Here is a 6,000-nt window from a genome sequence, read left to right as displayed (position 1 = left end):
GTCAATGAGTTTCTTTTTGAATTAAGTGTGTTTCTTGTATGTAGCATATTGTTGGATCTTGCTTCTTGACCCATTCTGCCAGTCTATTTCTTTTGATTGGTGAACTGAGACCATTAACATTGATGGTTATAACTGATATTCATTGGCTTATCATTATCATGACTTTTTCTTTTTGTTGGGTACTCCCCCTTTGAATTTAATTTCTTGTCCTGCCTGATGGTTTCATGCTGCTATGCTACCTGGGGTTGAGATCGTTGTTGTCTTTTCCTAGGATTTTGTCTAAAATTTTTTGGAGTGCTGGTTTGGTATTCATGAAGTACCTAAGGTGCTCTTTCTCATGAAAGTATCTTATTTCTCCATCAATTTTGAAAGACAGTTTTTCAGGGTACATCAATCTGGGTTGGAGGCTGTTTTCCTTTAGGGTTTGGAATACATCACTCCAAGCTCTTCTTGCCTTGATAGTTTGAGTCGAGAAGTCTGCTGTGATTCTGATGGGCTTTCCTTTGTATCTGATTAGTTTCTTTTCTCTAACTGCTTGTAGAACTTTGTTCTTCTGTTGAGTTTCTGGAATCTTAACAATTATATGCCTATGTGTAGATTTTTTTTTGATCAAGGCTATTTGGAGTCCTATATGCCACACTTATCTGTATGTCAAGCTCTTTTCCCCTGCTTGGGAAGTTTTCTGCCATTACTTCTGTGAACAGTTTTTTTTTATGTCATCTGCACTCTCTCCTGTTTCTTCTTTGACTCCAATCAGTCTTATGTTATTCTTCTCTGCATCTAGCAGCTGCTGGATTGATTTCTCATAGTCCCTTACAATTTTAAAGCAATATTTCTTTTCCTGGTCACTAATTGCAATCTTATTTTCTATATCTGAAATTCTGTCCTCACATTGGCTCATTCTGCTGTGTAGACTTTCAGTGGAGTTTTGCATCTGTTTTATGGATTCCATTTGTTTCCTATGTTGGAATTCCATCATGTTCCTCAGCTCCTCTCTAGATTTATCAATCATGTCTTGCACTATGAGCATAATCTCTGCTGTCATCTGGGAAATTTTTTCTGATTTCATTTTTCCCAGATCCTCTTTTGTTGCTAGTTCACGGAGCCCAGGTGGTTGAGTATCAGAGTGTTCCACCTCATTTCCCTTTGGGGTTCCTGTAGGTGATCTGGAAGTCTGTCTTTGAGACTTGTTTATGTGTCTTCTCATTTTGACATGGTGTTGTGGTGGTGGTGTGTGAGGTGGGGTTTGGAGGAGTGTGGTGTGTGAGCTGCTGGTGCCTGTGCAGCTCACCTCCTCTGCACTGGGAGCAGTGGTACAGTGGCCCTGAAATGTACTCTGCACTGGAAGCAGTGGTACTGCAGCCTGAAAGCCTCCTCTGTGCTGGGAGCTGAGCTGTTATCACTCTTAACGTGGAGGACAGGGGAAGGAAGTCATGACTTGGAACCTGAAGGCAGTTGGGAAAAGGAGACTGTTTTGAGTGGCACAGTGAATTTTGGTTAAAGGGAAGGAGAGAATCCAATGGGATTTCCATGGGCAGAGGATCTCATTAGCACACTCAACTGAAAGCGGGATGCCACTGAAAGACTTCATACCGACCAGTCCCCCAGTGTGGGGAACACAGGCCCTCCACACTGTCTGACTTTTTTTTGTGTTCCTGTAGATCTTCCAGAGAGCAATGGACATCAAGCTGTACCAGAGAATATCACTCCTCTGAAGAAATCTGATACATATCGGAGCATTTATGCTAGGCTGTAATTAAAATAATATTAAGCCACATTACTTAGATTTTGGCCATGACCTACAATCCTATAAAGAGTATCTCTTAAGTAAAGCTTTATATCCATAAAGATATCTGCCCAGCGGATGAGATGACACACATAAGGTGGCAGGCAGCTGGATGGGTCACTAAAACTCATGTGTTCCATTATTTAACGTATCTTTACAACTTCCTTGGCCAGGCAGGGTGAAGCTTGATATAAACTGTGATTACTTTACAAGTAGATTTTCAGAGAAGAAAATAAATGTCCTTCTTTCTCTTCAATAGAGTCATTTTGGGCCAGCTTTGGGAATCTCCTTGCCTTCAGTGCTGAGGATTTGGAACTCACCCCCATATTTCTGTGTTATCTTCTATTTCACACCCCTCCTCTTTCTATCATGCCTTTATTTCAAATATCTCAGGATAATGGCCTCTTTGTTTAATAATTATGAACCTAGAACTCAAAGTACCAGGTAAAATTAACAACATTTGGCATCTAAAACCAGTATCTTGAGTATATCACATGTGTCAGATCATGTGTTGGGTTTTGTAGATGCAAAAATGCACAGTTTATGCACTGAAGGGAATGAGATCATGGGCTAATAAAGAATACAAAGTTGCATAAATTACCACTGAACATATTTAAGATGCCCCAATGAAGAGTGCACAACATGCCTTTGATGTATAGAGGAGGAAGCATCCAAACGTCCTGGATACATACATTTGCCCAGGATGGTCAGGAAAGTTCTATGATTCAGGTGATATTGAGCTTTGAGGGAGGTGTTCCTGAGGCAGAGATGGAGAAAGGATATTATAGACAAAGGCAGAAACAGACCTGGTGCTATAGGTATGTGAAGGCACAACAAGCCCAAGGTGTATCTGGAGCAGAAGACATGCAGAGGAGAGTTAAAAATAGGAGCTGTGCCTCAGAGGCTTATTAAGGTTGGGATTTTAAGTGGCACTAGTTCTGTGGCAATGTCCCCCCACTGGGGACCTGAGAATTCAGGAAAATTAGGGAGTTCTGTATTTTAGAAAGATCTCTCACATTGTGCCTCTAGCTTTTGATTAGCACTGAGCAAGTTCAACTTTCTGGAGGATTGGAGTCAGAGGGTTCTTTCTCATTTACAAGAATCATCCTGTAGAGGGCAGGCTCATTCACTTGCAATCCCAGCCTCAAATTCCCTGGAAAAGTGCAAGACTGCAAGGAGGAATGATGCTTGAATTTATAGACTCATTTGGAGGTGGGAAGGAAATCACATTTCTGGGGAAGTCAGAAAATGTTAAGCTTACTTTTAAGTCCTAATCAAATGCAAGCAAAAGCATTTTCAAAACCAGGTAATTGGTGGTCGAACAAAGCCTTTTAAACCACAAATATTTCCCCATTCTCAGAGACTGATAACAGATTCTCCTTGCTCCATTCACCTTTGCAGTAGCTACTAAATGTGGCAACATCCATTCTTCCATGGAGCTCAGGGAAGGTGTAAAACGTTGTGAAACTGAGGCAAATCCCTGTGAATTATCAGTGTCTTTAGGCTGGCTGATAGCACAGGGTTGGCTAAGAGGCTGGGGATGTAGCTCAGTATGATAGTTCAATCCCCAACACTGCAAAACAAAACAAAACACAAAAACCAACCAACAAACAAACAGAAAACTGAGCTAAGAGTTTAAGGAGAAAGAATTTCTCCTTCACTAGATAGTAACTGGCAAAGCTGGCTTGTGTGGGTTCATAACTCCTGGTGGAGTTTGAACTGAATGGATGGATGGACAAGGGATAGAGGGTCAGAAGGTCAAAAACACACAATGATGGTCTTTGTTGCTGGACTTGTGAGGTCTTCTCTCCCTACCCCTGTTTTTCTAATCACTGGGCTAGTGTCTGTCTTTTCTTGGCAATCTTATCTGTTGGAAATCTTGTCACTACTCTACCATTCTACCTCTTTAAGAATGATACTGAACAGCTCAACAAGTAGCCAGCTCTGTCAGACTCAGCTATCTTGTTTTATTTTCAGAACACAACAGGGAGACACTAATGGCAGCATGTCTCAAAGTCATCAACTAGTAGACATGGGATTAGACACTTACAGAACCTATGACACCTGCCTTCAAATTCTAGTCATCCAGATACATGTCTCTGCTCCTGTGCATTGCAGACTCAGCATCCAGCCTCCTTACTGTCTTCCACCAGGAACATAGCCTGGTAGAGGGGAGTAGAGTCTCAGAAAATCTTCTAGACCAGTTTTGAATCTTAGCCTTTCTGCTGACCATCTGTGACCTTGGACAAATGCCCATCAACTCTGTGAGCCTTAGTTTTCAGTCTATAAAATGGAACAATCACAATGCTTATCTGCCATAGCTTGTTTCAAGTATGACATGATCATCACATGCAAATGGAAATTTTATCGTCATTTTGCCTGACTTATTCATGAAAATAAAGTCTTTATCCTAAAGGGATGCCTGCTCAGGGTCTCATTGGGAGATCATCTCACTGGAGGCACCTCTGGGAATCTGAACACTGCCTAGCACATTTGCAGTCGAGAATGAGTTGTTCCACTTAGCAGGGGAGGAGATTAGGACCCATGGGTTTAAGTCAGCTTGTCCAAATCTTCCTAGAAAATAGGTGAAAGAGCTGGGGGTCTAAGTCCCACCCTTCTCCTATGTTACCATTGTAAGAGTTGCAATAGCATTAAGCAACTGAGCTGGGATAATAACAGCAGTAGAAATTGTGGCCATTCCCTCTTTCACTGAGTGATCCTTTCTACCTTTCAAGCATGTTGCTTATGTTTGCATGCTTTATCTCATTTAATTGTCACACCTTAAGGAGGAAGGAGAATAATTCCCTTCATTTCCAGATGCTGGGCTTCAGAGAGGTTAAGAACTTGTCCAAGATCAAATGGCTAGGAAGTGTCTGATTAGGAGGACAAACCAAAGTAAATTCTAAACCTTACAGGAAAATCATTGCATGACTTAACTTTGGGCTATACATGGACCGGACTTAACTAACCAAAGCTCCATGGGTTTTGGAGACTTTTCTTTAGGTCCCTCCCAGCACATTTTTGTACCAACAGCTTTGCTGAAACCAGCAAGTTCCTTTGTGCAGAACTGGCACACAGTCATTTTACTCTCCTGTCCTGTGCAGCTTGAGAGATGAACCCTCAGGCTTCTGGTGTGATTTTATCTGACATTCTCCTAACATTGTACTGAAGATAATTCTCAGTGTTGGCTCTTCCTTCTTTATTTCCACACCCGAGTCTTTAACTTTTACTTCCTTTTATTCTTTTGGGAGTGATGTTCTAATATTTCCTGTGTTCTTGTCTCTCCATTGATTAGACTTCCTCCTTCTCTTTACCTCTGCTCTTGTTTATATCTCGAATGTCCACTGACCCATGTGTTGAAGGCCCACATGGCCATGCTACTGGGAGGTGGTGGGATCTTCAAGAAGTGGGGCCTAGGGAAAGGAAGTTACATAATTGGCAGAGTATCCCAGAAGTGGATGCTGGGATCCTGGATCCTCCCTTTCACTCTCTTTGCTTCCTCACTCCTATAAGGTAAACATACCTCCTTCACCATGTTCCCCACCATGATTTACTGCCATAGATCCACCGGCAACAGGGCCAAGTGGCTATGGACTGAAACTCCCAAAAAAGCCAAAATAAATCTTACCTCCTTTTAAGTTGGTTAGTCTAGGTATTTTGTCAGTGACAGAAAACTGATCCAACCTGTACACAAGATGAACTTGATCATGGCTTTCAGGTCTATCACATAGTGTTATAATCAGATGTGTGGTTTATTTTATAAAAATTTTACTTTCTTCTTTAGCTACTGTTCTCACTTTCTTCTTCCCACAATACACAGGCACTTCATGCTGTCATAATGTACGAATTTTCACTGTACTGTCAAGTGTTTATTTAGGGTATTTGTGCATCCTTGGGGACTGCTCTTTGAGTGTGTTTGAAAATTTGCATAAGTAGCATTGTTCTCTGTTTCTGTTTTCACTCAGAGTTGTAACTTGAGATTCATCTTGTCTTATATAAATCTACTTTATCTTCATTCATCTGAGTGATTAATAGTATTTCATAGCCCCTTATACTCCATTTATCTGTACCCCTTGAAATGAATGTCTGGTTTTCCTCTAACTTTGCTACCACAAGCAAGGCTGAGATAATTTTCCTCATATGTGTTTCTCAATGGACCTGTGACAGTTTCTCTGGAACATGAATTGCTATGGTTTGGATAAGTGTCCTCCAAG

Source organism: Heterocephalus glaber, unplaced genomic scaffold (assembly GCF_053883595.1).
Source record: "Heterocephalus glaber isolate CG9 unplaced genomic scaffold, H.glaber_assembly_v1.0 deba00001781, whole genome shotgun sequence".
NCBI classification, from domain to species: domain Eukaryota; kingdom Metazoa; phylum Chordata; class Mammalia; order Rodentia; family Bathyergidae; genus Heterocephalus; species Heterocephalus glaber.
This window is presented reverse-complemented; position numbering follows the sequence as displayed.